The 20551-nt window shown below is 44.7% G+C and overlaps 1 protein-coding gene across 11 annotated transcripts in view; it reads left to right on the forward strand.

Annotated features, from left to right (window-relative positions):
• The window catches only part of LOC127967046 (NACHT, LRR and PYD domains-containing protein 14-like), a 61316-nt gene that overhangs the window by 32250 nt on the left and 8515 nt on the right, over positions 1–20551 (forward strand). The window lies entirely within an intron of this gene.

Below are 20551 nucleotides of genomic sequence, written 5' to 3' on the forward strand. Positions count from 1 at the left end.
ACTGAATATGCTGGAGTTTTGGATGAGCTAGGAGAATATTTCTTGAAACCCTCCCAAACAACATGTGCTGCTGTAGGTGCTGTTTGACAATTTTTTTTAAGGTTTTCTGAACCCGAGACTCAACTATTTTCTGCAATTCTCCGGCTGTGATCCTTGGAGAGTCTTTAGCCACTCAAAATCTCCTCCTCACCGTGCATTAGGATGATATAGACACACGTCCTTTCGTAACATTTTCTGTTGATTGGAAATTCTTAATTATTGCCCTGATGGTGGAAATGGGCATTTTCACTGTTCTAGCTGAATTTTTTAAATAAAAGATCAAAAAGATTAACAATGCAGATCAATTTTCAAAGCCTTCTTTGATCATATTTACCAAGGGTGTCGAAAGTTTTGGACCTAACTTTATACTTTTAAGTATCCTTTAAGTATAACAGTAGCAAACTTTGAGTACGCTTGAGTAAACAAGTAGTTTACCTCTATGTTTGTAGTTTGTACTGCAATTATACTAAAAGTGAACTTATAGGTTTACTAATTAAATACTTACAAATACGATAGTCTTAGGCTACAGTCTACTCATCAAAAAAAAAAAATTACACAATGGATCTTATGCATGCTATTGTTATTAAACAGTCATTAAATATAAGGCCTATATAATTATTATTAACTCAGTTATTATTCTTGATTTTTCAAACTGCTAACACTTATTTTTGGATCATGCATGCTTATTTTTGGATGTTTCAGCTGTTTGATGGTGCTGGTGCCTCATGCACATATTGATTGGAAAAAACAGCCGTTTACTTTGGCATATTGCTAATTATGATTTTTTTTCCATCGATACTGAAACACAAGTGAACTACAAAGCCTGTTTTACCTCATGAATAATAGTTAAACTTCAAATGGGAAACATCACGAATATGGAAATGGATATCTTCCAAGTGAGAGAATGAGAGAACCCAACCTTACCATTGTTATGGTAATCAGGGACAGGAGGCTGGAATAACAGGAGAACACGGTTTATTATGGCACAAGCAGAGGAGCAGGAAGTGCACAGTGAGGTAATGGTGCTGGAGGTAGTGGTGATGAATGGATCCATAGTTGGAGAACACAAGACGCTGGAGGTAGTGGACACACGCACACGATGGAGACACTGGAGATCGCTAGAGAGAGGTAAGCAGAGAGATAGGTTAGTCCTTAGAGTAAGCATGCAGGTTAGACCTTGTTGCAAACGAGACCGGATGGTGACTGGGTGCGTGTGTGGGGTTTTAATGGGGGATGATGATTGCTGTTGGATAAGGAGCAGGTGGGAGTAATTAGGGAGTGCGCTGTGATTGGTTGGTGTTGGAGCCTGGTGTCTGTTACAGTACCCCCCTCCCCAAAGGTTCTACTTGTTTTACATGACTTGAGTGCAGTTTCACACAGTATTCTCTTGCATCGACTCTCTGGCATTGGTATCACTGGTATTCCTTATGCCTGGTTCACTTCATACCTTTCAAACCGCACACAGTTTGTACAACTAAAGAAATTTAATTCCCAACCTTCTCCTGTTAGCTGTGGTGTCCCCCAAGGCTCTGTCCTATTCCCCCTATTGTTCCTAATTTACCTTCTCCCACTCAGCAATATCTTTTCAAAATTCGGTATTAAATTTCACTGTTACACCGATGACACTCAGCTTTACATTTCTACAAACCCTTGTTCCATTCTCCCTCCCGCCTGTCTTACCAACTGCTTTCATGAAATAAATGTTTGCTTTTCTGCCAATTTCCTCAAACTTAATGCCAGTAAGACTGAAGTACTCCTCATTGGTATTAATTCTACTCTCTCTAAGTCATGCGGTTTTTCATTATCCATTGATGGTTCTTCCATTTCTCCCTCCCGCCAGGCTAGGAACTTGGGGGTCATCTTTGACAGTACCTTATCATTTGATACTCACATTAATAACATAACCAGGTCTTGTTATTTTCATCTCCGCAATATTGCTCGCCTCCGTCCATTTCTCACTCCGCATAGTTCCTCTATTCTTGTTCATTTGCTTGTCACCTCCCGCATCGATTATTGTAACTCTTTATTATCTGGTCTACCACAGAAATCTCTTCATAAACTCCAGCTGATTCAGAATTCTGCAGCTCATATCATAACCCGGACTTCACCTATTGAACACATCACCCCATCACTTCAACAGCTACATTGGCTTCCTATCAACTTTCGGATTGAATTTCAAATTCTCCTCCTCACATACAAATCTCTTCATAACCTTGATCCACCTTACCTTTCAGATCTCTTACATCCCTACACCCCTTCTCGAACTCTCCGTTCCTCTTCACTGGGTCTCCTCCATACACCTTCATCTCGCCTAACCACCATGGGCCATAGGGCCTTCAGTCATGTTTCTTCTCGTCTTTGGAATTCTCTCCCAGTCAACATCCGTAATTCAGACTTAGCTCAATTTAAAGTCAGACTTAAAACTCATTTATTCAGAACTGCTTATCTTCTATGATTACTTTGTGCACTCAAGTCCAGTATTTTTATTTATTCTTATTTACTTATTATTATTGCTGTTTTTTATTGACATTGTTATTTGCTGTTATTTTCTGTTGTAATATTGTTACTGTTGTTACATGTTGTACGGTGACCTTGAGTGGTTTGAAAGGCGCCTTAAATAAAATGCATTATTATTATTATTATTAAGGCCCGCTCCTGTGGGCCGAGGACCCTGAAGACATGGTGGACGTCATCTTCCTCGTGGAGCGGGTCTTTCAGGGTGATTGGAGTGGAAGGTGTCTAGTAGGTTCGGATCCAGGATGTCGTTGCGTGGGACCCATGAGCGTTCCTCTGGACCGTGTCCTTCCGGGTCCACTAGATACTCAAGTTGTCCACCACGCCGCCGGGAGTCCAGGATGTCATGAACTTTGTAGGCAGCTCCATCGTCAACGAGGAGAGGTAGGGGGGCTTTGGTTATGCCAGGCTCTGTGGAGGGAGAAACAGAAGGATGGTAAGGTTTGAGGAGTAAGACATGGGTGTGGGGTGGATCCGATACTCAGGTGGCAGGTGGAGTTTGAAGGTGACCGGATTGATCTGCTCAGTGATGGTGAACGGGACTGATGGAACGTCCGAGGGTTTTCCCGACCATGGGAAGAGTGGTTGGTAGCCGAGAACGCACTGGAATGGAGTGAGTCCGGTGGAAGGCTGCCGTATGTAGTTCTGTGCGTACTCGGCCCACCCTAGGAACTGGTTCCAAGAGTCCTGGTGGCCATGGCAGAAGGTACGCAGGAAGCAGCCTATCTCCTGTATCGTCCTCTCCATCTGCCCATTGGATTGGGGATGGTAACCAGAGGACAGGTTGACAGCCACATCTAGGAGTGAGTGGAAGGCCCTCCAAACCCGTTAGATGAACTGGGGGCCTCTGTCAGACACAATGTCTTCGGGAATGCCATAGTATCGGAGGACGTGGTTGAACATTAGTTCGGCCATTTCCATGGCCGTGGGCAGGAAAAAACAAGAGGAGTGGCTGGCCGCACACTGATCCACTCAAGACTGGAAGTATACAAAAATTATTTTCTTTTTCAAATTGCATCATGCAAAAAGGTGCAAAGTGCATGTGGGTTAAAAACAGAATTGACACCAGCAAACGTTTCAGCGCATTGCTATCTTCAGTGCTCATTTAGCAAACAACATTCACCCTTTTTAAGCAAGTCAGCAATTAAGGACAATCAGCTGAATGCAGTTATCTCAAAATCTCAATTGTCTCAAGTTGAATTACAAACAAGTATATATACACATTTCAAATGAACAACTTCCAGTGATAATACAGCATTACAGACACACAAAAATAAAGAATATGGCCGTGGGCAGACCTTTCAGGGGGAGTAGACAACATGATTTAGAGAACTGGTTAAATATAACGAGGACACATTTGTTCTTATCAGAGGGAGGCAGGTCCGTAATGAAGTCCACCCCAAGGTGTGACCACGGGCGGTTCGGAACGGGCAGAGGGAGGAGCTTGCCTAATGGTAGGTGAATAAAGGGTCGATTTGGGTCAGGATGTACCAGGAGTGGAGCGGTAGTGAAAGCTTCTTTGAGAGAGTTGAAAGCTTTCGTGGTGGCAGGGGTCCAGGACAGAGACTTGGGCTTATTACGGAGTAGACTGGTAAGTTGGTGATGGAGCTGTAGTCTTGGATGAATCGGTGGTAGAAGTTAGCAAAGCAGAGGAATCGCTGGAGTTCTTTGATGGTGGTAGGAGTGGGCAAGTTCTTTATAGCGTCCACCTTCCCCTTGTCCATCTGGATGCCACTGCTGTCAATGTAATATCCAAGGAACTGCACTGAGGGCTGATGGAAGGAGCATTTCTCGGCTTTGGGGTACAGCTGGAAGGCCCTCAGGCATTGCAGGACCTCCGCAATGTGGCGACGATGCTAATCTCCGGGAGTAAATGAGGATGTCATCAATGTAGACGAGAACGAACTTGTGGAGGAACTCCCGGAGCACCTCGTGGATGAAATCCTGGAATTTGGAGGGGGCGCTGACTAGCCCATATGGCATCACAAGGTATTCATAGTGGCCAGTAGGGGTGATAAAAGCTGTCTTCCACTCATCCCCCTCACGTATCCGGATGAGGTTGTAAGCGCTGCGGAGGTCCAACTTGGTGAAGACGAGAGGAAGGGGATTTCGGAATTTCACAGTGATATTGTTCAGGGGATGGTAATCAATGCAGGGTTGTAAGCCTCCGTCCTTTTTCTCTACGAAGAAGAAGCTTGAAGCAGCACTTCAGGACTTCGCCGGTCTTCCACAAGATCACAGGGTTGTGCTGCTCCAACCACGGGCACCCTAGGATAACGTCAGCGGTGGATTCTTCCAGAACCAGCAGATGGATCGCCTCCTTATGAAGTAGCCCAGTTTGGAGGGTGATGGGACCGACACTGTGACGAATACATCTTCGACTCAATGGTTTGGCGGTTATTGTATGGACCTGGTAGGCTGACGGGTTGCCGTGGTAGTGAGGTTGAGCTGGCAGCAGAGGGTGCCGTAGATGAAGTTGCCGGCTGAAACTGGAAGAGAGATGTCAGTGGCAGTAAGTGTCACTATAGTGGTGAGTGATTTCATTTGATACTTCAAAGGGAGAATGGCACTCACCATGGGACGAGGAGGACAGATGGGGGATACGGAGATAATATGCTCCGGAGATGCACAGTAGAGCCAGAAATTGTGAGTCGGTATTAGTCGACAAGCATAGGTTCGCTAGCTGTTTCTGGGGAGCTGACAGTCTCCGGACGCAAGAGTGGCAAGTTGGAATACGACTGGCCCTGGTGCTCTTCGATGCACGACTGCATACGAGTGGCGAAGCGGATGGAGTGTTGAATGAAGCATTCGAGCCAGATGGTATCCTCGTATGCAGCAAGATGCAACCACTCGAGGTTCCTCTCCCTGGCCGTAGGTGGTCAGAAAGGCTTGCTCATTCCATCTGCTAGTGGCCACAAGAGTCTTGAACTTAAGAGCATATTAATTGACAGACATTTTTCCTTGTTTTAAATTATAAAGCTTCTCACCAATGGAAGAATCCCATGCCGGTCTGCCAAAAACATCTCGGAAATGGTCGATGAAGCTAGAATAAGACTGGATAACAGGGTTATTTTGTGTCCAAATAGAATCGGCCCACTTAATCGCTTTACCTTGGAGTTGAGATATCAGGAAGGCCACTTTCGATCACTCGGTGGGGTATAAGTGCGGTTGCATCTACAGGAACAGAGAGCATTGGAGCAGAAATCCGCTGCAATCCTCCGCCAAACCAGAGAAGGGCGCCGGCTTGGCCATGGGACTGGCGTGCACAGCAGGTGAGGAAGTGGCGTTGTTGTTACCGGAAGTGCTCGCAGGTGATGGGGATGCCGGAAGAGTAGTGAGGGTGCGATGCAAGGTGTCAACGAGGACCTGGAACGGGAATATGATTTGACTCTGGAAGGTCAACCGGAACCTGACTCAACTCTGGAGGGTCAACGGGAGTCTGACTCAACTCTGGAGGGTCAACGGGAACATGACTCAACTCTGGAAGGTCAATCGGAACCTGACTCAACTCTGGAGGGTCAACGGGAACCTGACTCAACTCAGGAAAGCCCACTGTAACTGCCATCCTATGCAGTGGCTCAAGGCTGGCGGCCATGCTGCGCAGCGGTGCTGGGTTGGCGGCCAACTTATACTGTGGTGCTGGCTCAGCAGACGTGACGTGAACAGTTTTGGGAATCTCTAGGATCTTTGACAGCATGGAGAAATAATCCCAAAATGTCTCTGCGGCCATCTTGGGCGTTGGCGCTGAGCTGGCGGCCATCTTGCACCGTGGCGCTGGACTGGTGACCACTTTGTGCTGTGGCGCTGTGCTGGCGTCCATCTTGCCTCGTGGCACTGGGCTGGTGGCCATCTTGTGCTGTGGCGCTGGACTGGCGGCCATCTTGCTTTGTGGCACTGAGCTGGCGGCCATCTTGTGCTGTGGTGTGGGGCTGGCTTCCATCTTGCCTCATGGTGTTGGGTTGGCGGCCATTTTGTGCTGTGGTGTGGGGCTGGCTTCCATCTTGCCTCGAGGTGCTGGGTTGGCGGCCATGTTGCCTTGTGGCGCTGAGCTGGCGGCCATCTTGTGCTGTGGTGTGGGGCTGGCTACCATCTTGCCTCGTGGTGTGGGGTTGGTGGCCATGCTGCGCAGCGGCGCTGGGTTGGCGGCATCTTGTGCAGCAGCACTGGACTGGCGGCCATCTTGCACAGCGGCGCTGGCTCAGCCGATTTGAGCCTCCTCTCCCCTTTCTGTCCACAATGGGGAGACGGTGGCTCCCATCCGAACCCAGGGTCGACGGGATGCCACAGTGGAGATCGCTGCCGGACCTCCTCTCGAATACTCCTGAGCGACCTCCCCTGGTTCCATGGAACACTACCAGGCGGGTACCCTCAAAACCATTCCTCACCCGCTCGGTGACTGGGGAGGAACTATGATTAGACATACCGCTGGATCCTTTGTGATGGAGTCCTTCTGTGACGCTCCGCGACCAGTGAGACACAGGGAGAACGAGAGATCCAATCGCAGGTATGTTTTATTTGAGGTAATCCGAAATCGTCATCAAACATGCCAGGGTCAAAACCAAAATACAGTCCAAACAAAAACAAACAAACAAGAAAGGAATAGGAAAAGGGAACGGAATGGAACGGGAACTCAGAATATGAGAAATGAAGAATCTCGAGGAACGAGAAGACTGGAACAACGAAGGGTAAGGACTCCATACAAACAACAGGGAAAGACTGGTATTTATAAGGAGGCTAATGACAATAGATTGCCTGCACCTGGTGCAATTAACTGGAGTGCAATTACTGTGAAGACAGGACCAGACTAGAGGAATTCTAGTGCCTATGGTGAAGTGCATAAGAGGAAGTGAGCCCACTAGTGGACAAATCAGCTCGCTATTACTGTATAATCACGGCCATCAAAGTGAACGCGTCTATATGAATAGAGAGAGTGGATTATTTACTATATGGCACATTTGTGTTATTACCATCTCTATAAGTGGCCATCAGCACATCAGCACTTATTTGCATCCTAATTCATTGTAAATGATGCATTTCTAGCAATCTCGGGATGTTCTGTAATTGGCAAACAAAGTTAAATCTTTTTTTTTTCTTATTCTTATTTTTCTTGATCAAATTATTCTTATTGTATTTTTCTAGTGCTCAAATAAATCACTTATATGATGTCTAAGTTTCTGTCTAGTGTTTTATAATTAAAAAAAAGCAGTGGTATGTTTACTGACTAAATAGTTTGTAGAAGCCTTCTATATTATTGGGAAATATATTTTCTTATATTTGGGGGGTGGGGGGTGTAGACATAGTCTCATAAAAATATTTGCAGGAGTCTCATATTTCATGATATTTTATTCAGATTTGAAATAGAAACTCATGAGACATGTGGCTTTCAATCCATTACTTTTCTAGATTGCTCCAGGACTCATTTCATGTATTTTTCTACATTAAAAAAATGTAGGCACTTCAGTGTCTATAACTTTTAATATTTTTGAGCATTATCAAATCTGGTTGATAAAAAGTAAAAGACACCACAATTATGGTTGTAACACACTGAAGTATGAAACTATTACAATTATAAATTAGGTAGAGCACTTTCAGCTGTGAGTCCCATAATGGGGGGTGCTGGCTAACAGGATAACAGCATTATCTAACAATGAAATAAGGGTGCGCGATAAATATCGTCCGATAATTAATGCGCATCTCGTCAGTAAAGCCAGTTCTCTGATCAGCAGTAAATTCCATCAGGTGTGTGATTTCACATAGAGCAGGTGTTACTACACAGAGCCATGTTAACTGACTAGCTGTGCAAATAAACGCTGATAATGAACATGGATTTGCGCAGCTAGTCAGTTAACAATGGCTCCATGAAGTAACAGCTGCTCTATGTGAAATCACGCACCTGATGGAATTTACCGCTTATTTGAGAACAGGCTTTACTGACGAGATGCGTATTAATTATCGGACGATATTTATAGCGCACCCCTACAATGAAATACATCTTCCTTCAGGCAGACAGAATGCTTTCCTGGCTTTCTTAATGTTGGCTCAGTTAGTGAAGTCCCACACGCTGTGAAGCTGCAGCAGCTGACGGTGGATTCCGCTTGGTATTAAAGCCGTTCTGCAAACGCTACGGTCACAAATAACAATTTTGGAGGAGCAAGTCTGAGACAGAGACGTGCTGCCGAGCAGAGTATGAGCAGAGCGGAGTGATTCTGACTGGAGCGAGTCTGAGACAGAGATGTGCTGCGGATCAGAGTATGAGCGGAGCAGAGTGATTCTGACTGGAGCGAGGAGCGAGTCTGACACAGAGACAAGCTGCATAGCAGAGTATGAGTGGAGCAGAGTGATTCTGACTGGAGCGAGGAGAGAGTCTGACGCACAGACGTGCTGCCGAGAAAGTATGAGCAGAGCGGAGTGATTCTGACTGAAGCGAGGAGCGAGTCTGAGACAGAGATGTGCTGCCGAGCAGAGTATGAGCAGAGCGATTGAGCGGAGCAGAGCGATTCTGACTGGAGTGAGGAGCGAGTCTGACACAGAGACATGCTGCCGAGCAGGGTATGAGCGGGCGGTGTGATTCTGACTGGAGCGAGGAGCAAGTCTGACACAGAGACGTGCTGCCGAGTAGAGCATGAGTGGAGCGGAGTGATTCTGACCAGAGCGAGGAGCGAGTCTGACACAGAGACCAGCTGCCGAGCAGAGTATGAGCGGAGCGGAGTGATTCTTACCGGAGCGAGGAGCGAGTCTGTCACAGAGACATGCTGCCAAGCAGAGTATGAGTGGAGCGGAGTGATTCTTACCGGAGCGAGTCTTACACAGAGATGTGCTGCCGAGCAGAGTATGAGCGGAGCAGAGCAATTCTGACCGGATCGAGAAGCGCATTTCACACAGAGAGGTGCTGCCGAGCAGAGTATGAGCGGAGCAGAGTGATTCTGACTGGAGCGAGGAGCGAGTCTGACACAGAGACGTGCTGCCGAGCAGAGTATGAGGAGAGCATAGTGACTCTGACTGGAGCGAGGAGCGAGTCTGACACAGAGACATGCTGCCAAGCAGAGTATGAGTGGAGCGGAGTGATTCTGACCAGAGCGAGGAGCGAGTCTGACACAGAGACCAGCTGCCGAGCAGAGTATGAGCGGAGCGGAGTGATTCTTACCTGGAGCGAGGAGCGAGTCTGACACAGAGACATGCTGCCAAGCAGAGTATGAGTGGAGCGGAGTGATTCTTACCGGAGTGAGTCTTACACAGAGATGTGCTGCCGAGCAGAGTATGAGCAGAGCAGAGCAATTCTGACCGGATTGAGAAGCGCATTTCACACAGAGAGGTGCTGCCGAGCAGAGTATGAGCGGAGCGGAGTGATTCTGACTGGAGCGAGGAGCGAGTCTGATACAGAGACTTCCTGCCGAGCAGAGTATGAGCGGAGCGATTCTGACTGGAGCGAGGAGCGAGTCTGACACAGAGACGTGCTGCCGAGCAGAGTATGAGCGGAGCGGAGTGATTCTGACTGGAGCGAGGAGTGCGTCTGACACAGAGACATGCTGCCAAGCAGAGTATGAGTGGAGCGGAGTGATTCTTACCGGAGCGAGTCTTACACAGAGATGTGCTACCGAGCAGAGTATGAGCGGAGCGGAGTGATTCTGACTGGAGCGATTAGCGAGTCTGATACAGAGACGTGCTGCCCTTGCAGAGTATGAGCGGAGCGATTCTGACTGGAGCGAGTCTGACACAGAGACGTGCTGCCGAGCAGAGTATGAGCGGAGCGGAGTGATTCTGACTGGAGCGAGGTGCGAGTCTGACACAGAGACATGCTGCCAAGCAGAGTATGAGCGGAGCGGAGTGATTCTGACTGGAGCGAGGAGCGAGTCTGACACAGAGACGTGCTGCCGAGCAGAGTATGAGCAGAGCAGAGTGATTCTGACTGGAGCGAGGAGCGAGTCTGACACAGAGATGTGCTGCCGAGCAGAGTATGAGCGGAGCGGAGTGATTGTGACTAGAGAGAGTCTGACACAGAGACGTGCTGCTGAGCAGAGTATGAGAGGAGTGTGTGATTCTGACTGGAGCAAGTCTGACACAGAGACATGCTGCCGAGCAGAGTATAAGTGGAGCGGAGTGATTCTGACTGGAGCAAGGAGCGAGTCTGACACAGAGATGTGCTGCCGAGCAGAGTATGAGTGGAGCGGAGAGATTCTGACTAGAGAGAGTCTGACACAGAGACATGCTGCCGAGCAGAGTATGAGTGGAGCGGAGTGATTCTGACTGGAGCAAGGAGCGAGTCTGACACAGAGATGTGCTGCCGAGCAGAGTATGAGTGCAGCGGAGCGATTCTGACTAGAGAGAGTCTGACACAGAGATGTGCTGCCGAGTAGAGTATGAGCGGAGTGATTCTGACTAGAGAGAGTCTGACACAGAGATGTGCTGTCGAGCAGAGTATGAGTGGAGCGTAGTGATTCTGACTGGAGCGAGGAGGTTTTTTAAAAATCTGAGCGTCGTGGTTTTCACTCGCTCCAAGAGCGATCCATCAAGAGTACAATTCATGCCAACAGTCCATAATATAACTGCATATTCAGCAATAATTCACGTTAAACATATTTAACTATGGCTCTATCAGAAGGTTACAATGACTGCAATATTTGAGCGGGATGTTACAGGCTATAGGAGTTTGTCTGTTTCTTTTACTGATTATTTTTGGGTTAAAGCATGATTTAAACAGATACAGCACATTCACACCTAACCACTTTCACAATAATGCCTTCAAACTAATTGAATCTTACGGTGCTTCTACATTATCAGTATCTGATTTTGAATGATTTTGAAATCTGTAAGAAATTCATCGATCTTTTTAGATAAAATAACTGGCGAAAATGTACTGTTATTTTCATTACAAACAAAATTTTCACAGCAGAAAGCAGCAATTATAGATTTAATTCTTACAATGTTATTAGTTTTGGTATGTGATAGGGAAAAAAGTTTACACATTAGCCTAAGCCACTTTGAAACTCTCCTGTTATTTTATTAATTTTTTATTTCAGTATAGTCTACGTTATGAACTTAACATTTCAAACATACTGAAATACTTTATCCACGGAGTAAAGGCAGAGCTGATGCTCTGAGTGTGGGTGAGAGAGATGTTTCACCCGACGAAATAAAGAAATAACATTATGAACAAAAAGCTGAAAAAATATGAATTGGAATCACAATGATAATCAAAATGTAGATGGAAATGATCAACACCCCAAAGCTTGACTGTAATTATGACCTCTTCATCGGTCGAAATTTTATTGCACAACGTTACAGTTTTGATGCTGTTTCATGTCAGATGATCGTGTTACATGTGTTAGTATCTGTTGTTACTTTTTTTATTCTTCACTTGTGTTTTTTTTGGAAATTCTGTACAGAAGATGTGTACTAGCGCCCTTTACCGTATAATAATGAAAACACAGATTATAGGAGTATAGCTCAAAATATATTATGAATTTTTGAATGTATAGGTCAAAGTATACTTACATGTTATTTTATGTATATTTATGGGGAGTACATAATAAGTAAATAAAAAGCATACTTTCCTATTTTTAGTTTAAAAGAAGTATTCTAACAGCACACTTGAATAAACTTTTTCTTCATAATGGAGGGCAGAAAGAGCACTTTTGGTTCTTTTAAAACAGAGTTAGTTGGTCATATGTTCCTTGGTCAGTTGGTTGTTGTTGTTGGCTGCATGTATATACAGGTCCTTCTCAAAACATTTGCATATTGTGATAAAGTTCATTATTTTCCATAATGTAATGATAAAAATTAAACTTTCATATATTTTAGATTCATTGCACACCAACTGAAATATTTCAAGTCTTTTATTGTTTTAATACTGATGATTTTGGCATACAGCTCATGAAAACCCCAAATTCCTATCTCAAAAAATTAGCATTTTTCATCCGACCAATAAAAGAAATGTGTTTTTAATACAAAAAAAGTCAACCTTCAAATAATTATGTTCAGTTATGCACTCAATACTTGGTCGGGAATCCTTTTGCAGAAATGACTGCTTCAATGCGGCGTGGCATGGAGGCAATCAGCCTGTTGCACTGCTGAGGTGTTATGGAGGCCCAGGATGCTTCGATAGCAGCCTTAAGCTCATCCAGGGTGTTGGGTCTTACGTCTCTCAACTTTCTCTTCACAATATCCCACAGATTCTCTATGGGGTTCAGGTCAGGAGAGTTGGCAGGCTAATTGAGCACAGTAATACCATGGTGAGTAAACCATTTACCAGTGGTTTTGGCACTGTTAGCAGGTGCCAGGTCGTGCTGAAAAACGAAATCTTCATCTCCATAAAGCTTTTCAGCAGATGGAAGCATGAAGTGCTCCAAAATCTCCTGATAGCTAGCTGCATTGACCCTGCCCTTGATAAAACACAGTGGACCAACACCAGCAGCTGACATGGCACCCCAGACCATCACTGACTGTGGGTACTTGACACTGGACTTCAGGTATTTTGGCATTTCCTTCTCCCCAGTCTTCCTCCAGACTCTGGCACCTTGATTTCCGAATGACATGCAAAATTAGCTTTCATCCGAAAAAAGTACTTTGGACCACTGAGCAACAGTCCAGTGCTGCTTCTCTGTAGTCCATTTCCTGCACACGCCTGTGCACGGTGGCTCTGGATGTTTCTACTCCAGACTCAGTCCACTGCTTCCGCAGGTCCCCCAAGGTCTGGAATCGGTCCTTCTCCACAATCTTCCTCAGGGTCCGGTCACCTCTTCTCGTTGTGCAGCGTTTTTTTGCCACACTTTTTCCTTCCCACAGACTTCCCACTGAGGTGCCTTGATACAGCACTCTGGGAACAGCCTATTCGTTCAGAAATTTCTTTCTGTGTCTTACCCTCTTACTTGGGGGTGTCAATGATGGCCTTCTGGACAGCAGTCAGGTCGGCAGTCTTACCCATGATTGCGGTTTTGAGTAATGAACCAGGCTGGGAGTTTTTAATGTGGTTTTATTAACAAAGTTCGGGAGAAGCATGATCAGATAATCATCCAATTTGGCACAGGTGCATCTCGTTTAGCTAATCATCTTAAATAGCACGCAAGCGTATATATATCCAGTCTTCCTACCTCCTGTCCCAAGACAGTTTTTCGGCATAGACCGTTTGTCAGCATTCGGTTTGCTCTGTCCGTCATCTTATCACAGGCCCAATCTTCCTTCCGACGAAGATATCTATCCGCCGAACACCAACAAGCGTCATCGCGTCAGCTGCTCTTCTCGCCAAGCCACACGTTGTGGCCAAAAGCTCGTGCAAATCCTTGAGCTCGCCTCACTTGACAACACGATTGTCTAGCCAGGACCGGGCTCTCTTATAATGCTGGATCGCAGCTGTGCTCCAGTTCCCCCCCGCAGTAAGCCTCTCTTGCTTTTTCAGCCGTGGCGCAGTTCGATGCTGCCTCCACTAGCGGCGAAGACCGTGCGTTGTTGTAGTGGCATGTCGTTCGTGAAAGAATAGTTTTTTCGAATGAATCTTCTAGGCGAACGAATCGTTCTCAGTTTACACTCATTCATGAAGAATTTTTCAGAGTTGTCATCTACAATGAGCGAGTTTCATATGAGTCTCAGAGATCGAGAGCTCTCATTCGTGAACGAAAGGACTAAACCGGTATACATGTTGAGTTGATTAAACGGATACATGTCGTTCGTAAACGCAATGAACTGGTACATATCTTATCTTAACAAAATTGATGAGAGTAAACCGGGTCAGTTAGCCGTTTAGCATGTCAATCTTGCAAAATGTAAAGCGCAGTTATAGGTACTGTGCACATATTGTTTACATATTTAGCATACAAAAGATAAATTCCACGTTTAATCCCCGATTTATGAACGTGAATATATAGATCAATATATGAACCGTCTGACCAAACAATTAAAATGCTAATCATGCAAGAAAACCTCGTGATTTGCTCATCTGAACAATTTAAATAGACGTTATACAGTATTGTTCAAAATAATAGCAGTACAATGTGACTAACCAGAATAATCAAGGTTTTTAGTATATTTTTTATTGCTACGTGGCAAACAAGTTACCAGTAGGTTCAGTAGATTGTCAGAAAACAAACAAGACCCAGCATTCATGATATGCACGCTCTTAAGGCTGTGCAATTGGGCAATTAGTTGAAAGGGGTGTGTTCAAAAAAATAGCAGTGTCTACCTTTGACTGTACAAACTCAAAACTATTTTGTACAAACATTTATTTTTTTTCTGGGATTTAGCAATCCTGTGAATCACTAAACTAATATTTAGTTGTATGACCACAGTTTTTTAAAACTGCTTGACATCTGTGTGGCATGGAGTCAACCAACTTGTGGCACCTCTCAGCTGTTATTCCACTCCATGATTCTTTAACAACATTCCACAATTCATTCACATTTCTTGGTTTTGCTTCAGAAACAGCATTTTTGATATCACCCCACAAGTTCTCAATTGGATTAAGGTCTGGAGATTGGGCTGGCCACTCCATAACATTAATTTTGTTGGTTTGGAACCAAGACTTTGCTCGTTTACTAGTGTGTTTTGGGTCATTGTCTTGTTGAAACAACCATTTCAAGGGCATGTCCTCTTCAGCATAGGGCAACATGACCTCTTCAAGTATTTTAACATATGCAAACTGATCCATGATCCCTGGTATGCGATAAATAGGCCCAACACCATAGTAGGAGAAACATGCCCATATCATGATGCTTGCACCTCCATGCTTCACTGTCTTCACTGTGTACTGTGGCTTGAATTCAGAGTTTGGGGGTCGTCTCACAAACTGCCTGTGGCCCTTGGACCCAAAAAGAACAATTTTACTCTCATCAGTCCACAAAATGTTCCTCCATTTCTCTTTAGGCCAGTTGATGTGTTCTTTGGCAAATTGTAACCTCTTCTGCACATGCCTTTTTTTTAACAGAGGGACTTTGCGGGGGATTCTTGAAAATAGATTAGCTTCACACAGACGTCTTCTAACTGTCACAGTACTTACAGGTAACTCCAGACTGTCTTTGATCATCCTGGAGGTGATCATTGGCTGAGCCTTTGCCATTCTGGTTATTCTTCTATCCATTTTGATGGTTGTCTTCCGTTTTCTTCCACGTCTCTCTGGTTTTGCTCTCCATTTTAAGGCATTGGAGATCATTTTAGCTGAACAGCCTATCATTTTTTGCACCTCTTTATAGGTTTTCCCCTCTCTAATCAACTTTTTAATCAAAGTACGCTGTTCTTCTGAACAATGTCTTGAACGACCCATTTTCCTCAGCTTTCAAATGCATGTTCAACAAGTGTTGGCTTCATCCTTAAATAGGGGCCACCTGATTCACACCTGTTTCTTCACAAAATTGATGACCTCAGTGATTGAATGCCACACTGCTATTTTTTTGAACACACCCCTTTCAACTAATTCAACTAATTGCCCAATTGCACAGCCTTAAGAGCGTGCATATCATGAATGCTGGGTCTCATTTGTTTTCTGAGAATCTACTGAACCTACTGGTAACTTGTTTGCCACGTAGCAATAAAAAAATATACGAAAAACCTTGATTATTCTGGTTAGTCACATTGTACTGCTATTATTTTGAACAATACTGTATATAGAATGCGCTTATGAAGACGCAAAAATTTGTTAAACGGCGTTATGACTTAACTCTGTCCGATGACGATGCCACTTTTTAACCACGAAGCAAAGGCTTTTTGCAGAGTTGTCATCCACACCGAAATGTCTAAAGACATTACATTTGCTTTACTGTGCATGTTTAAACCTCACTGAGATGATACAGACATAAGTTTCATGCAATTATTCCCGCAGGATCAATTATTTATGGACATATTTCACCATTTACTGGCATGATTATTCAGAATTTTTCAAAAAACGCTACTGCCTCGTGTTTGGCTGCAGAACAACAAGTGTGAGTAAATTTTCTATCGTCTTTTTAGGACTGTTATATGAAAAGCATGCAAAGTAAATGTCTTTAGAAACGGCTTGAATTTGAATATCACATTACTGCAATTAACGTTACTGCTATAGACATGTCTATTGGTACAATGGTTTATAAAACTAAACATGGTACATCGTTTCAAAGCCTCTATTTTCACAGTCCATACTACAACAGGAAAACAGCATCCCAAATGTATCTGCTCTGGAGGCTGTTTAAAAGGGCCCAAAGGCCAAAACAAGAGGAAAAGATGATTTTCCAACAGGACTGTATTAATTCAGACAAGTTTTGAGCAATTGTCAAATCAGCCAACAACTACAGCAGCCAAAGCAAGCATGAAGCTACTTTTACTTGCAACACGGGCCTGCACATCTCAGTATTTCCATCCTGTTACTTCTGCTAGCAGTGCAGGCTACACAGGTTCTTCAAGACATCACACACCCCAGCCCCTTCCCACGACCCACAGCTACAGCAGCTGAAGCAAACGTGAGGCCGCCTCCATTCGTAAACGCGCCCTCAACTCTTCCGCTCCCTCATGCTACTAACCATTTTTCTGTTCAGTGGCCTCCAGCTCCAGATTTGCCAGAAGGCAGAGGGTACCAAGACCTATTAGTGGTCAGGCCGATTATTTTATTTATTTATATATCTATCTCGAACCCTCTTCAGCCAACCCCTCTAACGCCAGCTCATCCCCTTTCACTAAAACTCCTAATCTACCATAGCTAACTCTCCTAACATGCCCTATCTATCTGTAATGGTCAATCCTCACTTCAGCCATCCTTCCGCAGGAGCTTTCTCTGTATCTCCCCACCGCCGCAGCATTGTCCGCTCCCGCAGGAGCCTTCTCTATATCTCCCCACCGCCGCAGTATTGTCCACTCCTGCAGGAGCCTTTTCTGTTTTTTCCTCACTGCCGCAGCAGTCTCCGCTCCCGCAGGAGCCTCTACCTATATTTCACCACTGCCGCAGCAGTGTCTGCTCCCGCAGGAGCCCTTTCCATCCTTCCCTACTGCCGCAATTCTCCCTGCCACAAGAGCCTCAAAAATAAATAAATAAATAAATAATAATATATATTTTATGTCCATTCTCCAATTCAACCTCATCAGGCTCGCTTTTGTCTAACTCCGGAACGCCCAATCTAAATTCACGATGGACCCTCCTTTCATCAACGACTCTGGTTTAAAAATATTAGTAATCAAGTATTCTTAAAAAAAAAAAAAAAAAAAAAAAAAAAAAAAAAAAAATCCATAGATTAATCGAGTAATAAAATGCGTTTTTGCTTAATTATACTGATGTGCGCATGCACAGTAAATCTGATGGGTAGGATAAAATGTCAGGACCCCGGACTTTTATTTAGTCGGGTTGACGTACCTTTTCAGTTCTGTGTATGTGATGTGACGCTAGTTTTACTTAAATCAAATGGTCAAATGCTCATGAACTGACTGTCAGAGCAGTTCTGGAGATGTTGTTCAAGTCCTTATTTAGTGAGACCGCAGACGCAGAAATTACTGTGAGCGTAACGCGCGCTTCAGTGTGTGTGTGATAAAGGAAGTCGCGCTTCTGCTCCATTCATTAACAGAGACACACAGAACATGCAGGATTTACATTTAAATACTGTTCCGGCTTAATATTTAGAGATATTAATTTGTGAATTGGATGTAAGTGCAATTACCTATTTTGATTAATTCATTCATTCATTCAAAAAAAAACAAAAAAAAAACAATTATTAATAAAATAAATAATAATAATAATTGGCAAGTTCTTTGCAATTCCGCGTTCAACTGTAAATTCCGTTTTTGTGACTGGATTCTGCGATCCCCTCCACGTTTTCTGCATCGCGGAAATTGTAGGGCCCCAGTTGTGGTATGCCAGCTCTATCTTGCAATGGACACATGCCACAACGTTCTCTTTACGTCCTCAAATCAAAACACTGCTGACTCCTTGCAGTACGTGATTTTCGGACGCAGCGCTTGTCTCCTTCCGTCAACAAAAAAAAAAATTTAAAAAAAATAATGCGTTGTCACATTTAAAAAATAAATAAATAAATAAATCATTGCGAAAGAACCTGACGTGAGATTTAGAATAAATTAAAAGAGGCTTCGAAGCAGAGGAATTTGCCTACATCATTTTTTGTAATCTCGTTACTCAAGGAATCGTTTCAGCCCTAAACTTAAGCAGCTCAAAAGGGGCCTCTCACATAATCCGATAGATGCCCTCGGTTGTTGTTCATCAGACATTTAAAAAAAAAAAAAAAAAAATATTCCTCCTTAAATCATGTTGTGTACTTGAATAATAGAAGCCTCTCAGTTATCGTTTCTTCGGCCAAAGTAAGGGCCCTCCAGCCATCGTTACAATCTCCTTGCCTATTTCAGCATCGGACAGGGCTCTCCCTTCCGGTGCAGCTGGGCAGTGGCTCCCTTCGGCCACAGTGTGAGCCTTTCATCTGTCATTGAGTTGCGCTGCGCGCTCAGCGGCAGACGGGGTTATCCCTCCCGGTGCAGCAGAGCCACAGGCCCCCTTCGGTCGTTGTGACAGCCCTCCATCCGATGCATCAAGTTAAACCTCGTATACAGTCGCAAGGGGGACTCTCCCTTCCGGTGCAGCAGAGCCGCAGCTCCCTTCGGACGCAGCGAGAGTCCCTCCATCAGTCGCGTTTTCTTGCCTACTCCGTATCGGACGGGGCTCCCCTACCGGTGCAGCAGACCCACGGCTCCCTTCGGTCGCAGGGTGAACCCCCCGTCTGAGTTATGTTGCATGCTCAATGGCGGACCGGCAGAGCCGCAGCTCCCTTCGGATGCAGCAGGAATCCCTCCAACAGTCTCGTCTCTTTGCCTTCTCAGCATCGGACTAGGGCTCCTCTTCCGGTGCAGCAGAGCCGCAGCTCCCTTCGGTGGCAGCAAGAGTCCCTCATTTCTTGATATCCGGCATCGTGCTCCTCCCATAAGCGGCACGGAGGGCTCGCTGGTAAGACGTTGCGAGCCGCAGCTCTCGTCGAACACTGCACGGGCACTCCCGGTCGCTCTGCATTTTCTTCCCAACACGCATATTTTGGGGGGCAACTAAATTTTAGCTCTCTGGCTGCTGTCCTATGTCTTTAAGCTTCTTTTGGGGAGTTATTTGGGTTCGGGCTATGCTCCGGGCCCGGACCCCTCCCCCAGGACAGCACGCCAAAATATGCCTACTATTTGCCTTCAGATTAGATGTAAGGGTGAACTCGTGAAATGTGGTTTTATTAACAAAGTTCGGGAGAAGCATGATCAGATAATCATCCAATTTGGCACAGGTGCATCTCGTTTAGCTAATCATCTTAAATAGCACGCAAGCGTATATATATCCAGTCTTCCTACCTCCTGTCCCACGACAGTTTTTCGGCAACCCTCCTCCACCCCAACTCCTCACTTCTAATCTATTTATCCCAAATTAGGGATAGGGGGAGTTATTTGGGTTCGGGATATGCTCCGGGCCCGGACCCCTCTCCCAGGACAGCACGCCAAAATATGCCTACTATTTGCCTTCAGATTAGATGTAAGGGTGAACTCGTGAAAAAGCCTCAGGAATCTTTTGCAGGTGTTTAGAGTTAATTAGTTGATTCAGATGATTAGGTTAAAAGCTCGTTTAGAGAACCTTTTCATGATATGCTAATTTTTTGAGATAGGAATTTTGGGTTTTCATGAGCTGTATGCCAAAATCATCAGTATTAAAACAATAAAAGACCTGAAATATTTCAGTTGGTGTGCAATGAATCTAAAATATATGAAAGTTTAATTTTTATCATTACATTATGGAAAATAATTAACTTTATCACAATATGCACATTTTTTGAGAAGGACCTATATATATATATATATAGGTTTAATTTATTATTTTATATTATTGTTGAAATCCTCCTGTGGGCCGTATGTTTGACACCCCTGTAATAAACTGTTCAATGGATTAGAAGATCAGTAGTCCAGTAAGTGTAGGTGTGGTTGTCATCGTTCAGGCTGTATTTCAGCTTTAATGTTTTATGTGTGTTTTTTTAACAAAGCAGCTGATATTTGTCGTAGTGACAGAAGTTAGAAGCGAGTG

The sequence above is a fragment of the Carassius gibelio genome, chromosome A4 (genome assembly GCF_023724105.1).
Source record: "Carassius gibelio isolate Cgi1373 ecotype wild population from Czech Republic chromosome A4, carGib1.2-hapl.c, whole genome shotgun sequence".
In the NCBI taxonomy this organism is placed as follows: Eukaryota; Metazoa; Chordata; class Actinopteri; order Cypriniformes; family Cyprinidae; genus Carassius; species Carassius gibelio.